Here is an 18,575-nt window from a genome sequence, read left to right as displayed (position 1 = left end):
TACAGCTTCAAGTGATTTGGCTGTCCACAATAAATATGTGGTGAAAAAATGACAAAAAAATAATAATATTTGAGTACATAATATATTTAATTTATACTTGAGTCACTGTTTTCAATTTTTTTCAGGGGCTAAATACTTAAAAATATTATTATTATTATTATTATTATTATTATTGTTGTTGTTGTTGTTATTTTTGTTGTTGTTGTTGCTATTGTTTTTATTATTATTATTTAAAATATTGCAAAACTTGGTATAGGTTTCAGCACTTGCCATGTAAAAAAAAATAAATTGTAATGCCATTAAAACAAATAATGCAACTTATTTAGACGATTTGCTTAACTTGTTTTGGCACAGTTTTAGAATGTAATGTTTTAGAAATTCATCAAATATGAAACCATAAAATATGTTTGTCCTTTTTTTTATCTAATAAGAGTGTTCTTTAAAATAGGTCACACTTAAGTCTGCACTCTTAAGCTTTATGATTTTCATAATTTCAACAATTTAAGTCACAAGTTTCATGTTTAATAAGTGGTTGACCAAACAAAAACGATAGACGTGCCCCCCCCCCAAAAAAAAAATTTGCAAACAAATAATGCAATGCATTTTCATATTTCATAATATAATTTATCATAACTGCTGCATAAATATTAATGTGTTCAGATACCAAGTGCTAAAAAACTTGCAATTTTCTGGTTTTGTTTGGATGGTGGACACAAATATATTTCTTAAAATTCAAATTAAATTTAAAATACTACATTTTAGTTCAGTAATGCTGCTGTATTATTATTATTATTTTTTTGTGGATATTTTTGTATTTTTAGGATACACTTTTTCATTCAAAAGCCTTTTTAGTACACACAAAAATGGCTGCACTGAAAACAAATGACAAACGAACTTTATTAAATCCTATCGAGCGCAACAACGTTTATTCATTCTAAATGTGCTTAAAAATGGTTGACATTTAATACTGTAAATAGATTTTAGATTTGCATAATTATTTAGTATATTTAAAAAAAATGCCCCAAATTCCAAAAGAAAATGTGACCACTGGTAAAGTTTATCGTTAAAAATATTATGAAAAAATAAACCAGCAGTAGAGTTTATTGACCCAAATTTTGGTTGAAACATGCTAGTTTTTTAAAGTGTACTTTATGCTATTTAGTACAATTTATGTTTATGTTTTATAAAGTAAACCATACAATTCAATGCCAAATGTTAATCTACTGAACTTTAATCTACTGTATATTTTGACTTTACTTAATAAAAAATATTTTTGACCATGACACAAGGTATCAGAAGGTTAAATGGGAACTGTACAATCAAAATAGCTCTAGAAACTTTCTCTTTGCTGCATTAATGTAACAAAACATATTAAAAGCACCAAAGCAAAAACTCCATGATGTAAATGTACACTTTGTTTGTGTTTCTGTTCGTCTGTCATTACCAATTTAGGTACTTCATAGTCACTCTCTCCAGGGGGCAGCAACAATGACAGCTGGAGTGTTGAGCAGAATGAAACACAAATGATGCGTATAAGTGCGTATTATAGAAGTATTTGAACATTTCTCAAAGCTGCAACACTGATATTGTAAGTGTCAAGAAAGCACTGTACATTTCTAAACACAAAGCTCTAAAGATTAAAAGCTCCATTAGAATCTCACACTGTAATTAAACACTGTCTGTGAGCTCAGTTGACCCAGCGAGGGCTGTTTTCTTAAGTAGCTTACTTGGTTTTGAAGCACACAAAAGCCCAACAAAGGGTGGAATTGGAGTAGATTGTAATCAGGAATCATAACGTCAGCCTGGAGATTTAGGTTTTATGTTAGCAGCTTCTTTTTTTTCTAGATCTTTAACCATTAAAGTTGTTACAAATGTTTACCAAGCTCTAGGTAAAACTTTTTTAAATTTTCAAACCATATAAATATTTATATATTTTTTATATTAAAGACAAAACAAACCTTTAATATATGGGTCAAAAACAAAAAGGGTTTTCAAGCAGCAAAATAATAACATTTACAGCTATAATTTGTTTAAAAACATTTTACTGCATGTCCAATTTAATTTAACTTAACTTAAAAATCATGTCAGGAAAGTTTTTTTTTTTCTGTATTTAGGAAAATAATCTTCAATAAAAAGTCACATTCATAATAATCATCAGAGAGATTTTTAATAATCTAAAATCTAATATTTATGATCACTTAATCTTTTCTATATTTTACTAAGTACAGGTGACATTAAACATTGTATTTTTCTTTTCTGTTGCACTGAATGATGAAACATAATCTCACCCATATTTTGACATTTCACTTTGACCAATGTTATATGAACCATAAAAATCCCCCCCTTTATTTGCATTTAATATTTTAAAATGTTAAAATATTTGTTTAAAGGGAAGGCATTGCAAATGATCTTTCAAAATAACACAACAAAAAGGCTTGGCCGCACCTGGAAAGTCCAAGGTAGTGTTGTGTTAGATGTGGGAATGTCAGAGTGACATTTAACTGTAACTGGTGACAGAAGAGGGACGGCCTTCACATGCTTTATATTATTAAGCCTTTGCTTTCGTCCGCCACTGTGACTCTGAGACTAGACTGCTGATTCATGCCATGCACTTCAAGAGCCTAATTTCCTCGCATATCCCAGAACAGACACACAGCTTTTTATTGACATAAGTGACAGGAAGTCATTTCACATGCACACACATACATACAAATGTAAAAACTTGGCAGTAAAACTGACTTGAGAGGATCCTGCAAAACCAAAATGATGGTATGTTATATATCTCATATGTAGGCCCACACGGAATATGCGCGTGCAGAATTCCGCAGATTTCCACAGATTTTTAGCCAATCATTAATTCTGTAAATGTGTGTAAATTTGTATTTATTCAGTTTTTAAATTATTTAATTAATATTATTGATTAATATAAAAATTTTCAAATTATTATTTTACAAAACAGTTTGTAAAATAATATTTTCTGTCTTTTACAAGATAAATTATATGAGACTGGTTTTGTTTACCAAATAAAGTTGATCTATTTGGATTTGCATTGTAAACATTAAATGTATTTTTTTATATTATTATTATTATTTTTATTTATTATATTATTTTATTATTTATTATTATTTATTTATCATATTATTATATTATTTTCTACATATATTAAGTTTTTAGTAATGATTCTCCCAAAACCATTCCGCATAAATCCACAAATTTTTAACAAAATTCTCAGCAGAAATAGCAAAAATGCCCGCAGATTTCGTCTGGCACTACTCGTATGTTATGTTATACATTTTTCTTTGGTCTTTTAATGCACATAAACCGTCATAAACAAATAAACATGTTTAATTTAAAGGGTTAGTTCATCCAAAAATGTAAATTCTGTTATTGTTTAGTCACCTTTCTTGTTCCAAACCTTTCTTCTGTTGAACACAAAAGAAGATATTTTAAAGAAAGCTTAAAACCTGTATCCCCTGACTTCCGTTGTATTAATTTTTGTCCTGCTGTGGAATTCAATGGTTACAGGTTTTCAGCTTTCTTCAGAATATCTTCTTTTTGTTAAACAGAAGTAAGAAAGTCATAATGGTTTGGAACCACTTGTGGGAGGGTAAATAGTCTGTATATTTTCATTTTTGGGTGAACTATCCTTTAACATACAGTTTTAGGAAAGGATTACACTATTTATGGTGTATATTGTACTTTTAGTGCCAGTTTCTCTCGTTCAAGCCTTTATGGAAATCACATCTTCTTTAATATAAAATTGAGTTTCATTTAAGACAGTGTCTTTTCCATTTGTGTGAAAGCAATTATAATTATGAAGATTAAATTAATGGATATTTTATAATTTTTGTCATTTACCGTTTTTAAAAAATGTAACAAATTGTAGTGATAAACCAAGTAAGAGCTTTCACTTTTTTTTGGAGTGGTGGACATTTGGTAGGGGCAATTTTGAAAGTAAAAATATGTAGACATTTTAAGAAAGGAAACCATTTACCTGTTCAGGGAGTGTTAACAGCATGTGTTGTTGATGCTTGTGCTCCATAAATGTTGTTATTTTACATTTATTTTACTCTAAACAATGTTTCATCCTAAAGGTTTCTTCAGAATGATATGGTCCTAAATACTGTTGTTAGTGTTTGTAAACAACCCTTTTTTATAGTGTACTAGCTCCAGAAAATCAGGAATGAGGTGTTTGGTCAGTGACAGTTTTGAAAAACAAAAAGGCGGGTAATAAAGAATTTTAAACAGAAAATTTTCAACATAAAGAACCCTGAAATATAACTCAAAGGTTTGTCAGAGCAATAAGGTTTGAAGAGTAAAATGTTACTGTGTGTTAGAAACCTCTAAAAACCTAAACCTTAAACCTGTTTTTGCATGTGATTTTATTGTGTGTATGTGTGTGTATGTACAGTATGTGTTTTTGTGATATATCAGGACACATATCTGTATAATGCCATAGGTATTGTACAGGTATTACAAAATGGTGGTGAAATGTGAGGACAGTACTGATTTCCTCATTTCTCAAAAAGCATATAAATCTCACAGAATGAGTTTTTTCAGAAAGTAAAACTGCACATTGCACACAGTTTCCTGCATGAGGGTTGGGTTTAGTGGTAGGGTGGGTTTAGGGCAATAGAAAATACAGTTTGTACAGTATAAAAACAATGGGAACATATGTAATATCCCCACAATTCACAAAAACAAATGTGTGCGTGCATGTGTGTGTGTGTGAATATGTGTGCCTCGTACTTGCCTGTCTAATTGTAAATCTGACGTCTGTCTTATGATAGGAGAATGCTCTGATCTCTGACCTGCGTGACCTTAGTCTATTGGCCTCAACCTGGGTGCGTCTGCCACTGCTGCGCTGCTATAAAACAGCTACCCAATTTGGTTTCCATTAGAGAGTTTGCTATAGTTCTGCTGACACTATCGACCCACAGACTCATCCATGTCTTAATGTCCTATTGAATTGAACTGAATGGTGGTTAAGACTGAGTCTAGACGCTCTCTGAAAGTGAAAGAAGTGCACTGCAGTGACAGCACCAGAGTCCGCAACTTCTTTAGTTTTTGTAATAATTTTTTGCATTTGTTATTATTTTATCATTTGTGAATTCATTTGATACTCAAGACTTGAGGATAAATAAATTCACTTTGATTTACTACATTTTCAGTTTGTAGGACAATTTTAAAAAGGTATATTTTACCATATATTTTAATGTGGATGCATCTGGATGTTAAACAGCTGACAGAAGTTGGATCATTGGTACTGTGTTGTTTAATCCTAAACATACATGTCTAAAAACATCCCACCTTTTTTGTTTTATGCAAAAAATCTACATGACAACATTTTCATCCTAAACTGTTCTGTAAAAAATGTTTTATTCAATCAAACACAAAACTATAAATCATAAACTGTCAAATTTTCAAGTGTGCAATATAGGCAGTCACTTAGGGCCCTGTGTTTCTTGGAGAGCCCCACGAATAGTGCTATTGTATATTTAGTTAATGTAAGAGCAAAGACGAGCCTATACGTATAAATCATGGCCAATGCATACTGTAAACCCCATTAAACATGATACAATTCACAACTACGGGGAAAAAACTCCACATTTCATTCAGCTCTGTATAATTTATACATGACAAATGGCTGAAAACGATAATAAATACACAACAACAATCTAAAAGATGGTCAATTAAGGGGGAGGAGAGTAACATTATTTTTGAATTAAACACATAAGCAAACATACAATATCAACAAGTGAGGGACAAAATATTACGACTAACTAAATGCAATAAAGAGAGTTTTATTTAGTTTTATTACCATGACATATCAACTATTTGGTTGAGGCTGATATTTTAGAAATTATGGGATGTTTTGGTGGGGAAAAAATGCATTGAGTGTTTTATCTAGCAGCAATAGGAGTTAAGAAATGCAATCCAAAAATTTTTTTTTGTGGGGCAGTTAAAGGGTTAAAGTCTTAAGTCATATAATGCCACAAGTGTCCAATCTGTGCCCTTGTCATTTATTTTTTTGCTTATTTGTATTTTATTTCATTTACTTTGTTTCGTCTAATTTTTTTTTACAACACACTTGCACTTTCATTTGCAATACTTTACAACTTGCAAACTTATTTTTTTTAATCTAAGTAAATATTTTTATAAACATGTATTATAGGTTCAATATGCTTCAGTTTATTAAAAATGGATACACTTAAATATTAAAATAGTATTTTTTGTGCTATTTTGCTGTTTTTACACTAGTGGGCCCAACACTTGCTCCTTTGGTACACTAAAAAAAAAAGGATTCACTGGATTTACTCATTTTTTTTTAAAGTAAGTGGTTGGAAACTATTTATATGGGCTGAAACAAATAAAAATTAGTAATGTTTAACTTAGTTTGCTTGTTTAAATTCAGCCCATATAAATCATTTGCAACAGTTTGCAAATAATCATTTTTTTCAGTGTAGGTCTACAGTGATTAATCACATTAAAATCTAATAGGTCCTTTAATTTGACATGTCGGTTGTCATATTACAATGGTTCATCAAAGTAGTTAGTTCCTGAGCTGTGGCTAGATTATTATGATCATAAGCCTCAAACAGCAGAAAAATAAAGCCGAAATTGTTAATTCTTGTCATTTTAAATAGTATATTGTTGGCTGATCAAATAAAATCATAAGAAACCTATTAAATAATATTTCTTATTTGTATGTGTATGTATATATATAAATATATATATATATATATATATATATATATATATATATATATATATATATATATATATATATATATATATATATATATATATGTGTGTTGTTTATATGCAAAACTTGCAGTGTTTTGTATTGCGCTGAGAACGCACAATGCTTTCAGGTGACCCTTTAAAATGCCTCAATGTGAATCAATATTCGAAATTATTTGGAGCCTAGAGGAACAACAAAAGTTCCTTGTCAGATTTCATATCCTCTGAATTATAATCACAGACATGGGAAGATGAAAGGTCATCAAAAAAAAAAAAAAAAGAAAAGAAAAAAAGAAACCTCCCCCCAGCCCCTGTGTTGCACATTCATCCTTCTTATTACTACAATGGAGCTTCACCTTCTCTTTTTAATCATGGCTGCAGATATTAAACTGCACCGTCGGCTGAGGCTTGTATGGCATAGGGATTTATGGGAGGATTTGCATCTTCCTGTTCTTCCAGTTCAAATATCTGTGTCTTCACCGATCAAATTATCATAACCATAGTAGAGCAGAACTCTCCTCCAAAAACACCAGAAAATAGAAAGGTAGGGGAGGTCGAGAATACATGGAGAAAAAAAAAGATGATGTTTGACGGAACTTGACGTGTAAAACTGCACTGTTTCTTTTGAAAAGCTGTGTTTTTTGAGCTTTTAAATGAAATATAAAAGAGTAAGATTTTTAGTTTGTTAATTAAAAACAAAAAAGTCAAATTGAAGAAATATATAGTGATAGTGTTAGTGAAAGCAATACGTAAAATACATAAATACTTTAAAAGTAAAATAAGATTTGTTTTTGTACTAGTGTTAGAAAAAGAGGCAAAATCAGATTTGTATGTATACTTCTGGAGAAAGAGGCTCAATTAATGTTTGTATGATTGTACGTCAAGTTAATGATTGACTTGTATGGCATAGGGATTTGCATCTTCCTCTTCTTCCAGTTCAAATACTTCACCGGTCTTCACCGATCAAATGATCACAACCAAAGTAGAGCAAAACTCTCCTCCACAAACACCAGTAAATTGAAAGGTAGAGAAGGTCAATAATTAATGGAGAAAAAAAAGATGATGTTTAGCGAAACTTGACGTGTGAAGCTGCACTGCAGGTTAGGTGGTTGTAAACATTTTATTTTGCAGACATAATTTTTTTCAGTGTATATTGTATAGTAAAAATACTTGAATAGATTAAAAGTAAAGTAGCATTTCTTGTGCTAATAGTGCTGGAAAAAGAGGCAAAGTCTGATTTTTCATATGCTTCTGGTGAAAGAGGCTCAATTAAATTAGAACAAATTGCTGTTTAAATAAATGATAAATTTAGGAGTGAAATACTGTTTTTCCCACATTGATTAAAATAATCGGACACAACAACATTATAATAATTAGCATTACATTTAACAAAAGAGTAATTTCGACATGTTTAAAACTGCTTGCAATGGACAGAATAGGTTAAAAGCTGTTTAAAATGTTCCCGAAAATGACTCAAATGTTTATTTTCACAACTTCTACCTAAAGTATCAATTGAAAACACACTAGTGAATAAAGTTCAAAGGAGCCGGATATAAGTCAGTCGCTCTTCTGAACTTCCAGCAACAAACACAGATACAGTAGTGTTGGCTCATAATAACTCATCCAGGGCCACGTCCAGCTGCATTGCGTGACTGGACTGAACGTGTGAGGCCTCGCTGCGCAGCGACTCTGAGCTTTTTCTTAATTATTATTATTTGTTTAATTTTGCGTCTGTAAGCTGAGCCTTGAGGTGGACTCCGCAGCACAGGGTTTGGATTGTTCAACACCTCACGCACTTATTGCCCGGCAGTGTGTTGGAAATGCACACACCTATAGGGGCATCGCTGTATATCCAGCCTTAAAAACAGACAGCCTGGAGAGTGTGGGAAAGCAGGCTTTTTTTTCTGTCTCTGTCTCTCTCTGTGTCTTTCTCCGCCGGGCTGCAAGAGCAGGTCAAATCCTCATCTCGCTGCCCGAGGCTGTTTTCCCCAGCTCTCTCTTTTAGCAGCGCACCTCTATACCAATTGAGCCAAATCCCAGTAAAGCTGGAAAAAAACAGAGCTACCCTTCTGCTTCCACTTTGGAGTTTGTTTAACCCTCTGGGGCTGAAATTATTAAGATCAATACATAAATACATTTATATGAAAGTTCGACCTCTTGCTTTTTTCTTTTTTTTTAATTACAATTCTGTATGAGGTAATTATGGCAGCAGATCTAGTGTGAGGTGAGAGAGACCAAATTAAATTCCAATTTGTTTTAAAATGACACTTTAGATAATTAGAATGGCTAGAAAAACATTTTGTATTTGTTAATAGTTCTGTAAAAAGATGAAGAAAACAAAACAAAACTGGGCCATAGAAAGAAAGGCAAAAAAAATGTAGTTTGCTTATAGGGTTGTAGAATTAGGGAATTTAAAAAAAATTATTTGCTAATAGTGCTGTACTAAGCAATAGGGCTGCATGATTGATCGGAAAAGGATCCTGATCTTGATTTGACCGCCCACACGATCTTAATCCAACATCTCAAAATTCAGCCAATTATATTTTCAAGTTCAGGAGAGAAACAAAAGGCGGTCGCACAAGTCTTCAAATTGTTTTATATACATTACTCTGCAACATGGACACCTACTATATCCGTTGAATATAATGCAAGGGAATATTGACATGTCTAATTTTACCAGTAAAATAATGGTCTAATAAGTGAGTAGTTGCAGGCCCGTATAGGCAGCCTGGTGAAAGGGGTGGATCTTTTTTCTCAAAAATTTTACTTTTTTGCAGTTATTCATTTTCTTTTGACATTGTTTTTTTTCTGAATTAGCTTGTCAGGTGGGCATCATACCCATAATTTTAAAGTACCAAAAACATTTACTAATTATTTAAAATAAATAAATAATAACAAAATTATAATTTCATATCATTAGAAAAAAATGTATCTGTTAAAGTTTTAAATGAAATATTGTGGTCTATTGTTATTTGTTAGGAAAATAAAAAACTGGCTAGTACATTTAACTTTTCTCAGTGTAAATTTGGCCATTTAAATAATAATAAATAAAACATAATAATAATATTTTAATATTTTTCCTAATTTTTGTATTTTCTCTTGTAAAATAGTACATTTGTAAATTCATTGTTAACAGCAATAACCTAATTAGTATTAAAATAATTAGTATTAAAATGAACACTAATATGTTTCAGAATTACCTTTGGGTGCTTCACTTCTTTTTATTCGCCACTTTTTTATTCACGAATAAGGTTCAGGATTTAGAATAAAAGTTACTTGTAACCTGTATTCATTATTTAACAACATTACAGTAGGTCAGTAGTGAAAGATGACTTCACTTCTGTCAGATTTTGCTTGGTTTTAAATCCTTATGAGTTATTTTCATAATTTATGATGACATAGCAGTCAAAATAGGACAAATGAGCTCAAGTATGGGACAAATTTTTATAATCACTTTAATGTACATTAACAACCAGGACAAATATAAAGTTTTCAGTTTTATTCAAGTTATTAAAGTTTTATTCAAGTCTACCATTCCAAGTCTATGTAAAATTTTGCATATTGACTAAAAATAGACCTGCACATATTATTATTATTGTTGTTTTACTATATATTTGAGAAATAACAATAATAATAGCCTGCTCTTATTAACCTTTATTTGACATCAGAATCATGAGAAAATCGTGATCCTTATTTTAAGCAAAAAAAGCATGATTCTCCTCCTTAAAGCCAGAGTTGTGCAGCCCTACACTCTCAGAAATAATGGTACGGAATCTATCACTAGCGGTACCTTTTTAAAAGTTACATTTTCCTATCCGTTCTTTAAAAGGTACTTATTGATACCTAAAAAGTACAAATACCTCACAGTAACTTAAAGGGGCAAAAGTCAACCTTAAAAGTACAAAAGTGAACCTTAAAGATACAAAAGTCTACCCTGAAGATACTAATGTCCACCAGTATGGTACAAAAGTGTACTTTTTAAAAAGGAACCACCCTAGTGACAGATTTTGTACCTTTATTTCTGAGAGTGTACTAAAAAGCAGTGTGTATTTGGATTTGCTTATAGTGTAGAAAAACACAAACATGTTTATTTGCTAATAGTGCTGTATAAAGATCTATAAAATAAAAAAAAAACAATAGTTCTGAAACAAGACGCAAAACTTTTACTTTTTACTTGCTAATAGTGCTGTAAAGTAATCTAAAAAGATGGAAAAAACTAACTAAGCACTGTAGAAAAAAAGGCAAAGAAATAAGAAATATTTCTATTTGCCGACAGAACTCTAGATTGTGGGATTTAAAAAAATACAATTTACTAATAGCGGTGTATAAAGGACAAAATGTATTCCATGAAAGAGTCAATATATGTATCTTATTTGCTACAAGTGTAGAAAAGCAAACATGTTTATTTGCTAAAAGTTTTGTATAAAGATAAAAAAATAATATAGTTCTGAAACAAGACACAAACCTTTACTGTTAATTTGCTAATTGTGCTGTAAAGCAGGGGTTCCCAAACTTTTCAGCACGCGACCCCCAAAATAACAATGCCAGTGACTCCCCACTATTTTCTGGTTATATATCCAAACATTGCGCATACAACAATAGGCCTAAATAAACATGAGGATGTTAACAACAGAAAAAAAGTTCAAGAGTCTAACAACCATATAATTTTTATAGTCATTTATTAATTAGTTTAATTTAATATTAACCACACCTGCTGCAGGTGATGTTATTGCTGTGTTGTTAATCTAATGTAAGCAGACCAATTCTATGGCAAAAAAATTAAAGGCTGACTGTTGCTATTTTTACACTATAAACTATTAACTTCTATTTTTATCTTCTGTGGGTTATGGATAGAATATGATAATTCTAATAGTATAATAAAATGTATTTGACTTTTGGAAATCATCAAGCGACCCCCCCCCCAACTCCCTCCCCCCAGGGTAATAAATATACTTTTATTTGGCAATTGTTATGTAAAAAAAAAACATATTGTTATTAGTCAGTAGTCCTGAAACAGGAGGCAAAGTATAATTTTATTTGATAGTACTTTTAAATGGTAGATTTTAAATATATTTTTCTTTGTCTAACATTTAATTCAGATAGATAGAGATGGAAGATAAAGCAGAGCTACCTTTGTACTCTCTTTTTATAGTTTGTTTAAACCTAAGGGTCCAAAATAATGAATATATATAATGAAAGTTCAACCTCCTGCTATGTTTGCAGTTTTGTTTGAGGTAATTAGAGTTTCCGATCTAGATTGTTTATATTTATCTTTTTTTTTAAACCGATTTAAGCTTTATTGAGACTAGATCATGTGACACGTCATGCTGGGTCTTAGATTACAAGGAATGGCAACAGGATTTGTATTTGGACTTCTGTGAAAGAATTAGGGATTTGTGTAAAACCTAATCAATACAACACAGCCTACATATACTGTTTGGGATGTTTTAATGAAAGGATCTTATTTAGATCAGATAAAAGGATCACAACAAAGAAACATAGTTGCATAAAAGGTAAAATACAGTTCTATTGCTCAGTCATTCGGCTGCTAGAATTTGAGCATCAGCGTCCTCCGTAAAAGCAATCCTGGATTATCTGTTCTACAACTGAGGGATTTCGCTGACATTCCTTTGCAAATACAGTGGAATAATTCTTATATTTCGTCGATTGCCAGTATACCTTCACTGGTTTAATTCTCAAGGCTCATTTGAGAAACAGCAGTGTATTTTCATGTACTGTAATCCTGAGGGGGTGGAAAAAACAATCATATATAAGACACATACAAACAAGATGTTTCATTATTAGGGTATTAAAATGCCAGGTAGAATATTTTCCTTTTTCTTTATTTTAAAGTCAGATCATCCCACCAGTTTAAGTAGTTTCATGCAAGCCATTATTTAAACATAAATGTGGAAATAGCTCTCAAGTCTTTCAAAATGTTCACATTTTATGAAGAGTCAATAATATGCAAAACAATGTAAAGATTTACAGCTTTCTGCATTAGTTTCCCTCCTAAATTTGGCAGCTCTTGCTTGATAATTATTTCAGCATGTCTCATAAAACAGCCCTTCCTACATTCTTTCAATAATAGCAAGAGAAACAGCTATAAATTCATTGTTTCTTATTACTTGAGCAAATTGAGAGCATTTCAAAGCAGGAATGGATGATTTTACTATTATTTTTTTATGCAAGAGTCAAATCAGCAATTGACATAGATTACAGTAAATATCAGACCACAGTATTGTTTCAAATTCAAACAAAGTGAATGATGCAGGATTTATAAGTCAATTCAGTTTCATACAGGACTTATTGTTTCTAAAAAGTATATTTGTGTATATTCTTATATATGGTGTACACCATGGTTATTTTAGTAAAATTGAGACAATATTGCACTTTTGTTAATAGTTAGAATTTTGGCTAATGAACATAAATGAAACCCAAAAAGAGCAAAATACTACATTGAAAAAAATAAACATGTCTTGCCATATTGAAATCGTTAAATATTTATTAGTTAACTACCTAATATTATTTATTAACATTAACTTTATTAGGCAGTTAACTTTATTAACTAATAAAGATTTAACGATTTTAATACTGCAAGACAGATTTTTAACACTGAATAAAACAACACTGTGCCACAACAGTAAACTTTTAATTGCAGCCTTTTATGCAATTAATCCCTGACTTACATCACTTCAGTTGTAATTTCTAGACCCAAATCATTTGTTTATAGTTTGTTTGTATATATACCAACTTTATTATTGAAGCAGTACAAGCGGCACAAGATTTTGCCAGCAGGCAGACATGAACATTTGCACATCTGCATGTGTGTGGCTTCTGAAGTCTTCAAAATCCCAATGCCAAGATGCCAGACTCAGAGCTTTACCGTGTGGGATGGCAGAAATGCTTCAGTCAATCACTGCTGTCACAAGCATGATGTCTTCCATCACCCTGTTTTAATCATTGTACCAGAAATGAAAGATGAAAATGGCAAATAAATAAAAGAAAGAAAAGTCAGAAAACAATGGGTTTATATACGTATTTGAGGTAGTTTGAGACTTGTATGAAAAAAAGTTTATCTGAACAATGGTAGATGAAAATACATTTTCTAACTTGGTAAACACTTGGCAATCATTAATTCTAACCTAGTAAACATAAACCTAACTTATATTACAGGGCTGATGAATGCTTGATTCTGCTTGGCTGATGAATATTATAAGGTGTGCAGTTGTTTAAAGAGCCCATATTATACATGAAATAGGGTCATATCTTGGTTGTAAGGGTCTCCAACAACAGTCTAATATGCATGCAAGGTCAAAAAACACTTTCATGGTCTTATAATCTGCATTTATTTTTACCTAATTATCCCAGCGACTCCTGTATGAATCGTCCAGTGATTCATTTGTTCCAAAACCCCTCCTTAGCGCGAAGCTAATCTGCGCTGATTGGACCGATGACAGTCTGTCGCGATTGGTCGACTGCCTTCAGTCAGAGAGTGAAATGCCAAACAGCTAATCAGCAATATAAAAGTAATCACAGTTCATACACGCTCGATAGTGTAGGCGTGGACTTTAGCTGCCACACACACACCTCCGGACGTCAACGCTCCCGCTTCCGCCCGCACCCGCCAGGTTTAGCCTGAACCCGACCGCTCCCGCTTATATGAAGAATTTGTTGTCCCGGTGCCCGACCCGGCCCGTTTTCTGCCTGCCGCACCCGATCCCGCTAAAGAGCGGGGGAGAACAAAACCAAAAATCACCCAGCTATACAGTCCAGACAGCCAAGCTGTCTGTATAAACACACACACAGCACCAAGCACACACACACAGACAAAGTTCTCTCTCTCTCTCTCTCTCATACGCGCGCACTAACACACACACACACAAGCACCAAGCAGACACACAAGCAAAGCTCTCTTTCTCATTCGCATAGCAATATCCGTGATAGTGCCAGACAGCCCTCTCCCGTCCCAAATTAAACCCGTTACCGACCGCTCCCGCGATTTATTCGGAAATTTATTCCCGCGCCGCAGAAATCTGGCGTGGGGACAGCCGCGGGAATGCAGACCTCTACCACGGAGCTCCATAAACAAAGCAACTAGTGTCGCATTTTTAACGTGACTTTGCACGCGATAAGAGAATATAGCCAGTTAACTTGATACAGTACACGCGGTTACAAGTAACAAATCACAACTAAACACATTTGCAAGCTAGAGTCAACGAGGCAACAGCTTTAATCGCACGTACTTACACTTGAGAAATGAAGGAAGAAACCCATCCTGACGTCCATCAGTAAGTTAACTTACTCTTTACTGATCCTTCCTTTAACAAACGCAGATGATGTATTCTTTGTAGCATGTAGTTTCCAGAAGTTTCCAGTAGTTTCCAACTGCTTGGTTATAATGCTGATGGTACATCTTTAGGTAGACCCTCGATAATATCCATCTGCAGTGTGACTTCAATCGACCGGCATGTTTGTGTGCATGTGTTTGTGGGTGTGTGTGTGTGTCTGGGTTTCTGCGTCAGATGGCGGGGCCTCAGGTTTGAAATCTCCCGGGTTTGCGCGTGCACGTGAATAACTTGGTTTTGTTCGTACGTCATGGCGAAACACCTAATGACTCGGTATCAAGGCGACTCGTTTGAAGCACTATGAGTCGACTCTTTTATAGATGAATCAACAGTTTTAAACACTGTATTCTTACAGATTTAAGCCTTAGCTGGATACTTCACTTCACTTAGAGCTGTGTTACACACTACATGGAGGGGAATTTTCAAAAACCCATAATATGGGCTCTTTAAGATAAACAAAGAATTAAAATAGTCACAGGAAGGTGTTGACTGCATTAACTGAAAAAAAATAATAATAAAAACTTCCTATTTTAGTTGAATTTACTTTAAAAAAATGTCCAGGTAATACATTTACTTAAGTAACTTGACTATTATTTCCTGGTTAAGTCAACATAAGTTGTCGGCTAAGAAAAAAATGTTTACTGGGATCATTGTGCAATTTAAACAAAAGCAAACTCCACTGCCTTAATCTTAAAACAACAAATAATAATAATAATTTATTTTTTTATTATGAATTTAAGAATTGCAAAATATCAACACATATTACAACAATTATTTCAGAAGATATTGTTTATACATACACCTGCCAACACTCCTGTTTTTCCTGGGAGTCTGCTGTATTTCAGACCCATCTCCCGCCACCCTCCCGTTTTGTTATTTCTCCCGGAAAACTCCCGTAATTTCAACCCCCCCTTCCCCGATTCACGCTTCATAGTAGTTACGGACACCACAGTACACAGTAGCCGGTTCTCAACATTGTTATTCAGACACCTCACATCCGAATCTAACCCCCTCCACGGTCTCCTGAATTTTCAGGGACAAATGTTGGCAGGTATGTGTATACAGGATGAGCTCAGCAAGGGCCTGATAACTAATTACCCTTTAATTTTGTCACATCAAGACCACAGGGACTATTTTACATTTCATACTTGCAGTTCCATATTACTACGTTTAATGATTTCAGTTACTTCACAGTTTACTAAGTCAAAACGAAAGGCATTAGTTGAGTTGGGTAAAGGAAGCCATATCTTTTACAATTCTATACATTTTTCTTTTCTACAAGTGTTCACACAAAACACTTGGGCATTTCAGTGTCTGTCTTTGGCACCCAGATACGACCCCGAGTGCTGTTTATATTCCTGCCATACTACAAAGTATTATCTGAAGTCCTGTATTAAATATCATTATTACAGAGTATAGAATATTTGCATCCAGTGTATGATACCTCAAGTTGTCATAGACGCCGTATGAACCTTCGCTTCTCATTTGGTGTGACTGGCTTAACAAACTGGTTCTACAAATAGGAGCTGTTTGAGGCCTAAAACCTGACAAATGTCCTGAAATTTAAAAGTTTTTATAATGTCTTTATAGGTGTGGTAACTATGCAATTATTCTTTATTGTTTAAGCAGAATAATTGATTATAGACCATTGAGTTTCTAGATTATAATGCACACCCAAGGTGTAAGTCGCACTAACAACTTGATGGTAGTTCATTTTATTCACATTTGAGGTTGTTACCATTTTTTTTTTTTTTTGCAGACACTTCTTGCTCAATCGTGACCAGCAGGCAGATTTTAAAGAGCATAGACACTGCATCTCTTCCATATGTTACACATGCAAGGTTATGACATTCACAGAGATTATGTGCATTTACATGGTGCACCATATTTATCAAAGCAAACCACTAGGTGGGCAGCTCTTTGCTAAAGCATTTATAAGCATCTGTATATGTTATAGTCTCAGTAATCCAGAGGATGTGTGTGAACACTCAAAGGAACATTCTCACATAAGCTGCATCTTTACATGTATTCTGAGAATATTAATAGTGGAGTGCAAAAGCACATCTAATAAATACTTACAGTAAGACTAGTGGCTTTTTATGCATCACAAACAGAGGTCTATGATAATGCTAGAATATTACTCTGTGTGTGTGTGTATGTATTTTTGTACTCACCAGACACTTTATTAGGTACACCTTATTATTAGCAGGTTAGATCCATTTTTTGCATTCCTTAATTCTTCAAGACAATGTTTCAACAAGGAGCTGGTAACATTCCTTAGAGAGTTTAGTCTATATTGACATAACGGCATTATAGTTGCTTCAAGTTTGTTGGCTGAATATACATGATGCAAATCTCCAGTTATTTCCAAGGTTCTCCATTGGATTGAGATCTAAAAACTTTGGATCCATTTTAGTCTGGTGACCTCAACATTATATCCAAGAAACCATGTTTGATGTTTTGAGCTCTCTGACATATAAGATGTAGAAACATTAATGGGAAAATTTTGACAAAAAAGCAGGAAATTCATATAGAATGTGAGGATCAAAGTATTAGTTGCCCATTTGTATTTGTACTAAAAAACTTTTTATAACAAATATAGAAATTGTTAGACTATTTTTACTATAGTATTGATGCTGTTATGCAGTACTACTTACAGTAATATATAAACATTAGATAAGGCTGTTAAATTTTTTTATACCGTTCTTTCTTAATGAATGTAAATGTACAACTGAAATTCATGCTACTCTCATGCTACTCTATGCATGACGTTGTGCCATCTGATTCCTTTTTTCACTTATTTGCAGTAACAAGCAGTTAAACAGATGTGCCTAATAAAGTGACCAGTGGGTTTATACATATACAGCTTGTTACACATGCCACAATGCACTTGCATATGACACACAGTATGTGTCCTTTAACTCATTTATGTTTGCAAATCCCTTATAAACTTACACTTTTTATCCTTAAAATCAATATATTCATGTGCTGTTTTACTCAATTGTAAATATGTGTTGCTTTAAAAATAGTTGTATGGGTGGGATATTGTTTGCTCAACTGTATTCATTTCCACAAGATGATGCAGATGACACTTTTCAGGCACGTGCTTCAGCAAAAAATACCTCATAAATTTGAATCAAAAAGGCGCCACTTGTTCGCAATGACTGTGAGAGCCAAATATAAAGCACTCAGATTCATAAATAAGCATAACTCCAAATAAACACACTCACAAGTCTATTGATGTTTGTGTGTATGGTTTGTCTGTTCTTAGAAGTAGACCATTGAGTCATTGCTCTAGTTGTCTTTTATAGTGGATCTGGCTAGGTGTTGTTTTTTTTTTTTTTTTTTTTGGCATGGAGATTTGGCTTCTGGTGTGGTGATGGGGAGTTGGACTTAGACTATGGAAGCAGGGTTATTGGGAGGCCAGCCAGATTCATTGTTATGAAACAGACACACATATAGTCCAGTTTCTGGAGAGTAATG

General features: G+C 33.0%; 1 non-coding gene across 2 annotated transcripts in view; it reads left to right on the top strand.

Moving 5' to 3' along the window:
- LOC147834000 (uncharacterized) overlaps nt 1–18,332 on the top strand; it is a 146,244-nt gene extending 127,912 nt beyond the window's left edge. The window contains exon 4 of one of the 2 annotated variants that reach the window (XR_015507791.1): nt 16,852–18,332. This is a non-coding gene — a transcript (uncharacterized LOC147834000). The remainder of the gene's footprint in view (nt 1–16,851) is intronic. The other variant, XR_015507799.1, reaches the window with a different exon arrangement.
- Nucleotides 18,333–18,575: the final 243 nt, after the last annotated feature.

The sequence above is a fragment of the Danio rerio genome, chromosome 14 (assembly GCF_052040795.2).
Source record: "Danio rerio strain M-AB ecotype USA chromosome 14, GRCz13ab, whole genome shotgun sequence".
Lineage (NCBI taxonomy): Eukaryota > Metazoa > Chordata > Actinopteri > Cypriniformes > Danionidae > Danio > Danio rerio.
Note: the sequence above shows the minus strand (reverse complement) of the source record. Positions and strands in the feature narration are given on the sequence as shown.